The sequence below is a fragment of the Coenobita brevimanus genome, chromosome 88 (assembly GCF_032717465.1).
Source record: "Coenobita brevimanus isolate Jiangsu-jjx chromosome 88, ASM3271746v2, whole genome shotgun sequence".
Taxonomy (NCBI): Eukaryota; Metazoa; Arthropoda; class Malacostraca; order Decapoda; family Coenobitidae; genus Coenobita; species Coenobita brevimanus.
Genome location: NC_137041.1, coordinates 21862227 through 21874145, shown reverse-complemented (window position 1 = coordinate 21874145; position 11919 = coordinate 21862227).

Here is an 11919-nt window from a genome sequence, read left to right as displayed (position 1 = left end):
ACTCACGGAACACAGCAGACTCGAAGTTTCTACCCTGGTCTGTATGTAGCTCTTGTGGCATCCCAAAATGACAGAAAAACTGATCAACCAACACCTGAGCAACAGTCACAGCCTCTTGGTCGGAGATAGCATAAGCTTCTGGCCACTTTGTGAAGTAGTCCATGGAGACACATATATACCAGTTTCCTCTCTCAGTGAGTGGCAAAGGTCCAGCAATATCCATCGCGACTCTTTCCATTGGTGCAGCCACTTGGTACAGCTGGAGAGGGGAGCAACCACGTTTCTTGGGTCCCTTCTTAGCACAGCACACATTACAGGCCCGACAACATTCTTCAACATCCTGAAGCATGCCAATCCAGTAGAACCTCTGTCGGAGCCTGCTTAAAGTTTTCTTCACTCCCAGGTGCCCACTAGTGATCTGGTTATGGGACTCATCCAAGATCTCACACCTCATCTTCTTCAGAATCACCAGTGGCCAATACTTGTTGAGGCCATTGGCTGTCTCCCACTAACGCTCCAGTAATCCATTGTTCAAGCGAAGAAGGTTCCACTGGCTCCAGCAGCTCTTGGTCACAGGGCTTAACCTGGAAACTTCCGAAGATGGTCGCACTGTACTCTGCTGCCGCCACTCTAGCACTGGTTGTAAATCTGCATCCTCCATCTGCATCCTCTTCCGGTCTTCATCTGACGCTGGCCTTATCACTGAAGTACGGCTGCATTTCTTCCTATGATTCCCATTCCTACTACACTCCTTGCTGTCTGTTCCTCTGTCTTCTCGCACACTATTCATCAAGGCTCTCCTGCATTTCTTCAGTGGTGGGTCCTCTGCAGCCTTCTTCTTATCATCCTATCCATTCTGATCAGCAAGTAACTCAAACTGTGCACGGTAAGCTTCCCAAGATACTCTACCATCAAATTCTTGAGGTTTCTTCTTAACTGGATCCCCATTATAGCCATGAACTTCACTGGTTTTGGGCCTAAAAACTGAGACATCATAATTATGTCCAGGACTTGAACCTCCAACATTCTGATTATTCAACCATGCAATGCCATCTTCAGATGCCCGGGATCTGCCAAGATTCACCATATACTGTCCACTCCTCTCATATGCTCTCATATGCTCTCATTGCTCTCATTGCTCTCTGTACACTAACCTGAGGCTCAGCAGTGCGATATTTCTCTACAGCCTCCATATTCTCATTAATTATCTTCTCATGATCGACTACATGCTTCAACTGGCTATCCACATGCTGTCTGCACTCTATCACAACTCCCTCACTAATTTTAGCTGGTTTTCTGCATGCTGTTTGCACTCCGTTACTATTTCCTCACTAACTGTCTTCAGCTGTTCGTCTACATGCTGTTTACACTCTGTCACATTATTGCTTACCTTATACTTCTGCTGCTCTAGCTTGGCATCTACTTCCTCCTTAAGCTGTTGCTGTTCATCCTTGATATCGCCCACGACGCCATCTAACTGTTCTTGCATCGTCAATTGTAATTCCCTCTGTTGCTCCTCTGATGCCTTGAAGTAGTTCATATCGTTCTTTTTGTTCTTCACATTGTGCCTCTACTTTTTCACTCTGTGCCTCTAGTATTTCCCTATTTGCCTTCAGTAGTTCACCTCGTGCCTGTATTAGTTCTTTGATTTCTTTCCTGAACTCTCTCTGTTCTTCAGTGCAGGCCTGAAATTGTTCTTGGAGTTGTTTCTGTCCTTCATTCTGTACCTGTAATAACTCCACAATTGTCGCCAGGGAAATTTCCTCCTCCTGCCCAGCTCGAGACCTTGTCTTCACACCTTCCACTTCCAAGTCGAAAGTTAGACTCACTGCAGCCCTAAATAATCCCACTCCTGACACCAGTGTCACGTCCCAATCCCTACATTGCCACAGGCTCCAACAGCAGTAGTACAGTACAGGAAGGACGTTGCCCAGTGAGTTGTTCTTCCTATGGTCAGCCTTAGATGTGCAGTACACAAGATCAGCTGAGGCAAAAATAAACACTGGCTCCTTAAAGTTCACTGTCTTTATTTTCCACGTAATTCCACTTAATGCTTTCCAACTTCACTGTTCTCACAAGTACTGGAGCTATACACACTTTTCTGCTGCTATCCACACTTAATGCTTGACAACACTTTACTGTTAATACACTTAATGCTTGCTAACACTTCACTTATTATACAAGTACCGAAAATAATCTGCACTGGCATTAATTACACTTAATGCTTGCCGGCAACTCTTCACAGACTTCACTAACAGCATCGCAATGATACTGCACTTCACTCAAACTGAACTGAAATCCGACTGCACTTCACTCACACTGAACTGTAACCCGACGAAACCTGTATTAATCTCTACCCCATCTTATATAAGCTTCCATTTCGAGAAATGTCTACATTTTACGAGAACAACAGTTGCCAATTCAGAGTCAACCAAAACAGGCCAACACTCTAAATCATTTACAATACGAACTTAAATTACATAATTTAAAAAGCAATCACTTAAACATTATGAAGAAAAAGAGCACAGAAATTAATGCATAACTTACGAAATAACTACGTTCACAAACAGCAGGCAAACTGGCAACTCTCTTGTACCAGAACTGGAAATACCTACCTTACACGAAACACCGTGAAGCTTCTCGAGCACCAAGCTGGCAAATCTCACTTCTTAACACTATGCTTTATTACGTCCTGAACAAGATACACTGTAAACTCCTGCCTGGTGTACATCCTGTTTACTCCTTCTTTTTCGGTAAACTGCCCACTCTTTTACATAACATATTCGTACAACACTGATACCGACCTTATTTAGCAGGAAGGACACATTACTAGCTACTGAAGTATTAGGCATCATGATCCTCTTTTCCAATGTCTTTCTTCTCCCTTTTCTTGTATGGACATTTTTAGCCCTCGTTCTAGCCTTCATGATACAGTAGGGAGGGAATTTCAGTTCAGTATAAGCATTAAAAATATTTTTAAATTCCTCCTCCAGATATTCTCTCGAACATATACTGATGGCTCGAAGATAAAATCCAGTGACAATGCCTAGTTTAGCCCTGTTATCCGTAGCATAATAAAAATGTACATAATCATTCTTAGAAGTATTTTTCCTATAAAAAAAAAATAAATAAACTTCAGCTTGTTGTCGTCTCTTAAAAGCACATAGCTACAGCTAGCCTTAAGACTTGTGGCATTATAATTAAACAAGATCCAAATAAAAGCATCGACAGATCCAAAAACAGAAAATCAAAGTAGAAAAATACGCATAAGAGTCAAGTTTTAGCCAAGACATCTTCCCAGGAGAGAGACATCTTGTTCCTGACCTTTGATAATCGCAGAGATAAGACTAAAACCTTAAGCTATGATGAAGTGACTGGTAAATATCATGAAATTCTCGTGGTTGAAGAGCTTTACAGCATGACTACTGAGCCATCTGGAGTCTATGTAGACCAGGGAAGGTTGCAATAGTATAAGGAAAACTCTATAGCCACATATCTGGAAACTGAGTGAACAACTATGAAAGTACACACATCTGATAACCTACATTTTCCAACATGGTCTGCTGGTCATGGCTGGATGGCAGGTGTGGAAAGAAATTGTTGAAAAAAAAAAAAAAAAACGAGTGTTTGTGCATCCCTCATATGCTGGTGCTGCAGTGAATAACACCATTCAGAGAGCTTTACAGAAGCAAAGCAGCTTGCATGCTAAAAATAATTTTGTAATAACTATGTATTTACATTTTGCAATATAAAATTAGGAACAGAAGATGAAAGCTGTATCAGTAGAGGTGTACAAAATCTGGATATATATATACTGCAATATAGTTCCTGACTGGTGTGCTGGCAGGAAACATACCATGGAAGTCTATGAAGTATGCAATATGACATTCACTCTGCTCGTATAAAATAGAATCTAGATATCGTTGATAGTTGTTTCATGCAAATAATGGCAAAAGAGGATACATCATACATTATGCTCAGCCTGCCATTATACTGTATCTTTCTCGTAAATGCATCCTCTTTATCCGCTCTGCCGTATTTTTTTTCCAACTCCAGCGAATAAATGCATATTTCCTACATAAAAATAACAGTCTAGAATGGGTTTATGAAGTGTCTGGTTTATTAAACAAGGAATATTTAAAGTTCGTGCGCAGTAAGCGCTCATGCAGTGTATTCTCACCCAGTCTGGCGCCTGTAGTGGCATTCAAACTCTTGAACTGAGTTTCACCCAGACTGACAGTCAAGATTTTTTTATAGTAAGGATGACTGACGCTTTGAAACGTCTGACTACTGAACGTCGCTGTTGGACCGCCTGAACTCTTGGTTTTTATAGTACGGTCCTATATGTAACTCTATTTGCCATGCTTCTGTGTATCAGTCTGTTTGTGTGTATGTACAACTGGAGAAATTTCCGCGTGGGGCACTGTGTAGATGGCAGCAGCAGCGACAGACAGAAATGATCTGGTAACAGTGCTGGGGGTGAAGCAGGGGGTGGGAGTTGCGTGGAAGGTGAGTGATGGGGGACAGGAGGGGTGGTGGTGAAGGTAGGTGTGTGTTAGGGAGAGGTTAAGTAGCCATTGTGTGAACAAACTCTGCGTGATCATTTCAATACGATTTATCTATTAATCATAAAAGGTAGTGGCAATAAGCTGCTAATGATGGTTCAGTATTTGATGGAATAAGTTCAATACTGAAGCAAACAGGTATCGCCAATAGCTAACCTTATCCTTCGCCTCCGTCATTCCGTCTCCTCATCGGAAAGCTTTCTACTTGTACTGTTGACCGAGAATTTACAAATATTTAGAATTGATTTCAGCTGCTTCTAATGCAAGTTGCTTAACAAAGATACTGTAACTTTCATTGCAACTTGTACTGAATACCGAATCTAACATCCTGTAATAGTCCAATTTATATTTGTATGAGTCAACTACTGTTAACTTAAGACCGAACGCTGGCAGAAAAAGAAAAATACATCCTTTAGACTGACGGCGTAATTTGTTATCCTTTCATGGTCGTACAGGCACTTAACCTGCTTACGGATGGATGAGCCTGGCCTAGCTCTCGACGTGAGCAGACCTCCGGCCAGTCTCTCTCGAGCTCTGGACTCGGTCTCATTTACTGAAAAAGATTTTCGGGAGTTTTTCCAGCTTTTGTCTTTGCTGGACTTTACTTCATTTACTGAGGGTGATTTTTGTTTTTTTTTCCCGTTTTTTGGCGAGACTTTGTCCCTGACAGATAGACCCTGCTGCTTGTGTGTGTGTTTGTGTGTGTGATTGTGTGTGTATTTGTTGGTGTTTGTGAATTTTTTTTTTCCGGCTGCCATTAGTGTTTCTCTGCGTGGTACGAAGCCGAACCCTGAAGGGGTGGCGTTATGGCATTTCCATGTGAGGGGGCCATTAGGCCCAGGTTAATGGAAGCACAGAGTGGCTCTGATACATTAGGGAAGACCTGAAAGGGGAGTGGCGGGGCCTCCTTCGTCGCCCTCTAGAGGGCGGGGAGCTTAGGTACCCCATCACTGTAGGGACCTGCCGGACTTTATTTTGGTTTATTGTTTTTTGTTTGTTTGTTTGTGTGTGTATGTGTGTGTGTGTGCGTGTGTATTGAGAGTGAGTGTTGGTGTATCTGTCTGATTGTCTGTGTGAGTGACATCTGTGAGTTTTTGTCTGTGTCTGTCCGTCAGGGACATGAGGAGGACTCAGATCCCTAGGCCCACAGGGCTGGCCCGCCCGCCAAACCTCTTCTTTGCAGAGGCTGTCTCGCCCTGCTGCCATGCCAGGAGTGAAGCGGGAGCGGCGTCTCTCAGACGCTAGCTCTCACTTGTCGACTTCTGGCAACTCCTCAGCCTCACTTCTCCTCGGCCCAGTGGAACTGTTCCCCACGTACGGGCTGCCGCCTCAGCCCCCCCCTCCACTTTGGCACGTGCAGCCAAGGTTGCATGTGTCCATGCTTCGGCTCCTCCTCTCCACATCTCTAACAAAAAGACCTCTGGTGCCAACCATACAGCTGCCTCTCCTGCTGAATGCCCACGTCATCAGGCACCTCCACCTGTCACTTTGACCACGTGCAGTGGAGCCTGCACTGCAACGGCACCCATGGCTGCCCATTCTCCTGCTGGAGTTGCCCCTTCTGCCACACCTGTTCACTCTCCTGACACTGATGGCTTTATCCTAGTGGCGTGCAAACAGCAGCGAGCACTGCAGGGAAACGCCCCTCGTCCTGCATCCAGGACTTTGGTGCCACGGTGGCCTCCCTCTGCTACTCACCCCTCAGTCTCAGTTGCGCCTCCTCTGCCTCCACTCGTCCTACCTGGTCTTTTGCATCTCTCTCCAGCAGGGATACAGCATGAGCTACGATGCAGTAGTGGCATTGGAACAACATATGCCAGGCCTCGCAGCCATGAACCGCTATGGACATGAAAACAGCTGCGTGCTGATCCCCTCCGAGGAGGAGTCATACCTACGCCTAAAGGCAGTGCCAGAGGAGGATGCCCCGATAGTCAGGCTTGTGGAGCTCCCTCAAGGCGCCCAGACTGTGAAGGCGATGGTCATGGGATATCCCCGGCGCATGTTGGTGGATATTCTCCTACAGCACCCTCTTGTAGAAACAGCGGAGCGCTGTCAAAATCAGCGGACAAGGGAGGAAACGCTGCAGGTCTCTGTGACCTTGTGGGGGCCTTTAATGCCGTCCTTCAACCTAGGCAATTGGGGAACCTTCCATCTCCGCCCCTTCACGCCGGAACTGCTGTGCTGCTACTGGTGCCATAGCTATGGACATCATCGTGCCACCTGCAACTGCCCTGTCATCTGCAGTATGTGCAGTGGCGTGCACGACATGGAACAGTGCCTGCAGCGGTTCAAGGCCAAGGAACCAATTCCTGCCAAGTGACCCAATTGCTCAGGGCGACACCTTCCTGACACCGCAGTTGCCCTGCAAGGGTTCAGCGAGTGAACCAGGGTTGGGAGAGGCAAGTTGCTTTTGTGCAAGAGCACCAGGCCACCAGTGCCACTCCAGCTCCCCCCAGCACTTTCATCTGGGGACAGCAGCAATGCCCTCCTGCTCCAAGCCCACCAGCCCTCAGTATCCAGGACTTTCCTCCCTTGCCTTTAGCTCTCACTGTGGGCCAGACCACCGCAGAGGTCCATTGCCCACCGCCACCCAACCAGCCACCACCACCCACCTCAGCGCCCAGTCAGCCACTAATTGTTCTACCACTGCCACCCAGCTCCACACCCAGCCCACCCACTGCTCCTGCATCTCCAGTCCTCACTTTCATGGGGGAGGATATCAGAGACCTGGGCTTGCAGACTGCGGTGGCTGTTGCCAAAGCCGTCTCCTTAAAACTGGTAATTACTTTGAAGGCGGCCTTGATTGCCTCTGCTGCCGATCGCATCGTTGATCAAGCAATCGACAAGAAACTGCAAGGTCTCAGCGCCCATCCTGCCCCTCGCTGCCCGGCTCGCTCTACAAGGGGACCGCGGACTACCCCATGCAGGCCGACTCGCTCATTCAAGCGCGCCAAGCCCCGGAATACCACCGCCCTATCTCCCGCCCCTCAGCAGACTCGACTTCGCCAGCTTCAAGCGCAAGCGCCTGTGCCCTCAGTGGCAACAACAATAGACTTGGCCCCACCTCAGATGCCAGAGGAGGATCATCTCTTTCTGTCTCCAGACGGCAGGACGACTCCTCCCTTAGACTCCTCCAGTGGAACTGTCTAGGAGTATGGCATACGCTCCTGCTTTTGCAGGAGGTGGCTGATAGGGACCACCCTCATATTATCCTAGTGCAGGAGATTTTGCTCCCGGATAGTTCCACTTTTCATCTCTTGGGTTACACCACCCACCTCCTCCCATAAGTTCATGGCGTTACACGTGGATGTGCCGTTATGGTTAAGGACCACATCGCGTGCACGGATTGTGAACTCCCTCCTTTCTGTGGACCTGATGTGGAGGTCCAGGGTGTGGTTCTCCACCTGGTGACATCGTCCTTGACGGTATACAACGTATACCGAAGTCACAAGGGCCTCTTGGAAATGGGAGACTTGTTTTCCCAGCCTGCCAAAGGTGCTGTGTATGTTGGGGGTGACTAACGCCCACCACGCCCTTCTCTCATTGCCTCTTCTGTCCAGTGAAGCAGGGCGGCACATCTCTTTGGTACTGGAGGAGATGGATGGTGTATCCCATTTGAATGATCCTGGGGTTGCCACACACATAATTGGGGGCCGTCTTGACCTGTCTTTTGTGTCGTCCCTCCTAGCAGGCTCAGCAAACTGGTCTTTCCACCCCCATCTCACTAGCAACCACTTTGCGGTTAAAGTCACATTACCAATGGCTCCACTTCTGCCTCCCCTTCTCACTCCACCTAGGTGGGATCTCCGCAGGGCTGACTGGTCAGCTTTTGCCCGTGCATTAGCTGCGGTCTTTGAGCGTCTCCTCCTGCCCCGGACCTCGAGAGTCGAGCGGATCAAGTAGCCCATGCTCTTTCCCAGGAGGCTTCTCTCGCTATTCCGCTGCAACGATGATCCACGCGGTGCTATCGAGATGGCTGTATTTACAGTGACAGTATCAGGAAATTAAATCGCAGGTTCAATGCAGCGCGTAGGCAGTACTGGTGGCGCTGAACATCCCTGCGCTGTCAGTACCTGGCTGCCGTGACACGTCATGTGACATTGGAAAAACGCTGCCTTAAGGAGGAGGCGTGGATTGGTTGGTGTCGTACCTTGGATTCTCACTCCATTCTCCGTGAGATGTGAGATGTGGAGGCGAATCCGGTCCATCTCTGATCCATGTCCTCCTCGCTTCCCGTCACACCCTGACCCTGCTGCTGAAGCCAGCCGTCTCGCACAGCATTTCACGGACCATTCTGCTTCCCACAATCTCCCGCACTCCGTCCGAGTCCTACAGGAGCAGTTGTTGGCTTTTCATGTCCCTGCTGTACAAGCTGCCTGTGCCAGACCTGATCCCATTGATCATCCCATCACCAGCAGGGAGCATCGAAACGCATTGCAACGCAGGACCAACACTGCACCTGGGCTCGACGGGCTCGCCTACTCGCATTTTTCCAGTGCTAGAGACTGTGGTAGTGAGAGACTTCTTGATCTGTTCAACCTCTCATGGTCTGAAGGCCGTTTGCCAAGGTCGTGGAAGACAGCTGTCATCCACACGATTCCTAAACCTCGCGATCCTGGCACCATGCACCCTATCTCGTTTCTTAGCTGCGTGGCTAAGATGGCAGAAAGGGTTGTGCGTGCTCGCCTTGCCTGGCATCTGGGACTGTTGCACCCGAGGACTTTTGCGTATCATCCTTGCAGGAGTGCTTCTCACTGCCTCACTTCTTTCCTCGGGGAGCTTCGAGGTGGACAGGGGATGGCTGTCATCCTCAACCTCGAGAAGGCCTTTGACCTGGCAAGCATTCTTGCCATTCAGGCAGCCCTTGCGGACCAGGGAGTTGGGGGTAGACTCTTATCATGGGTGGGGGATTCCTTTCAGCAGCAAACAGCAGGGGTCAGATTTCAGTGTCAGCTCTCCCCTTTTTATGAGCATCAAAATGGCACTCCCCAGGGGAGTGTTCTCAGCCCCTTGCTATTCAGTGTATTTGTGGAAGGGCTACTGACGGTGGACTACGGCCCCAGCGTAATGCTCCTCGTCTATGCAGACGATTTAGCACTTGTCTTCTTTAGGGGGGACTGTTTCACCCAGGTGCCGGTTGCACTCTCTTGGCTGCATACCAAGTGCAGTGCATTTGGGCTGAAGGTCAACCTCGAGAAGACTAAGTGCCTACCTTTCTGTCTCCGCCCTCCAGATCGTCCGCTCTTGCTTGGTGGCCAGTGCATTGAGACTGTCATGCTCCATTGTTACCTGGGAGTTTATTTTGACCACAATCTCACTTTCAAACATGTGAAGTACCTGGGAAAGTGGGCTGCAACCCGCACTTCCGCTCTCCGCTACCTTTCACGCCGCACTCTAGGGGTGTCTTATTCTGTCCTACGCACCTTCTATGTCCATGCCATCCGCTTACTCGTAGATTATAGCACTATATCCCTAACAGGTCTTGCCCCACACGTTTCTCAGTCTTTGGAGGTGCTTCAGAATGAAGCATTTCGTATTATGCTACATGTGCCATGATAGACTAGGCTGGTTAACCTGTGCCTAAAAAGTGGGTTTCCTTCACTTGCCCACAGAACTGTTTTGTGTGCGACAGCTGAGATGCTCCGGCTAGTACATCACCATCCACACTTTCCAGTCTCAATTTTATTGCGGCATCTAGCAAGCCAGCCTCCTGACCTGCTCCCCCATCATGACTGGGCTCAGGCCACCATGGCTCTACTTCGTGAATTGGATGTGGCTTCGGAGGTGTGCAGTGATCCCGAGCTAGACTGTGTGGGTTACTCGCCTCCCTCCCCCAGTCACTTCCCCCTTTCACCATCGTTTATCCCTCAGCGTCCAAGCCTTGCCACTCCATTCCAGCCATCCTCCAGCAAGAGAGTCTTAATAGCATCTCTGCTATCAACTCCACAACTTCAGCAGTCTACTATACAGACGGCTGTCTCATCTGATGGCTCAGCAGGGGCTGCTTTTGTTTCTGGAATATACACAGAATCCTGGCGCATCTCCACGGGGGTCTTGGCCTTCCAGGTGGAGCTGATGGCTCTTCTCAGTGCCTTGCACCATGCTTAGAGACATCGCCATCAGCGAGTCGTTTTCCACACTGACTCACTCTCCACCCTTCAGTGTCTGGAGTCTCTCTCTCTCTCTCTCATCCCACCGGTTCCTACTCACTGCCATATATACTGTTTCTTCTCTCATCCAGCAGTGGGGTGGCTCAGTCACTGGGTCCCTGGGCATGTTGGACTTGAGGGGAATGAGCTGGCAGATACAACTGCCTGTGCAGCTAGCACTCTCTCTGCTGTCATGTTTCCGCTCAAACCTTGTGCCACCCGAGTCCTCTCAGTGGTGGCTACAACCCTCTCAAGATGTACTAGGGATGACCATCACCTATGTATTGCCGAAGGCTCATGCTTGGCCACCTGGTATGTGGCGGCCACGTCGTATACTCCTCTTTCTATACTGACTGGCCTACCAAACTACATTCTAGTTAGAATCCGGCATCTCCGCCCAGACTTCCTGTCCTATCACCAGGTTGCCAGCTTAGATACTGAACCGTGCCCCCATTGCTATGCACGGTCCGCTGAACCCCTCTGATATTACCTGCTCGTCTGCCCGGTAACCTGCCCCACTTCGTACAAGGATTGACGGAGACTTTCCTCATACTGATGACGATATCTTTGATGCGGCTCAGGTCGTTAGCAGTGTACCCTTCCAGAGGCTTCTACACATAGTGAGAAATTATCCTCCTCCTCGCTAACTGCCTTCCACTTTGTCATCGCTCTAGGATATTCTTTTTCTTTTTTTTCAAATGCTTGTTGTCTTTTCTTACTCTGCTTATCACTGATGGGCTCTCAGATTGCCCGTGTCCCACCAGGTGTGGGCAAATATCAACAACAACAACAACAACAACAAGGATGAGCCTGGCCTTCATACCAGACTATAAATTTAAGCATGCTCCTGTCAACACTTTCCTAGGGCCAATCCCTCATATCTTAATAGGCCTATATAACTTTATGATTTTGTGCATGCATTTGTGATTATAGGAGCATTAAGCAAATATTAAAAAAAAAAACTTCGTTATTTCAAGTATAGCTGCTTGCAAAATACTGCTGGCCTTCCTAGGAGTTGCGAAATCAGGTTGCAAATATACTTATTTTGTTTTTCTTGCTTCCTTTATCAGTCATAACTTCGAAAGACAAGGCGTGCATGAGAATAAAACATAACAAAATACTTCCTAACTATCGAGAATGTTTCTTTTCACACCAAGAGGAACATTTCTGCTACGGTACCCGTTATAGCCTAAAAACATTCTCTA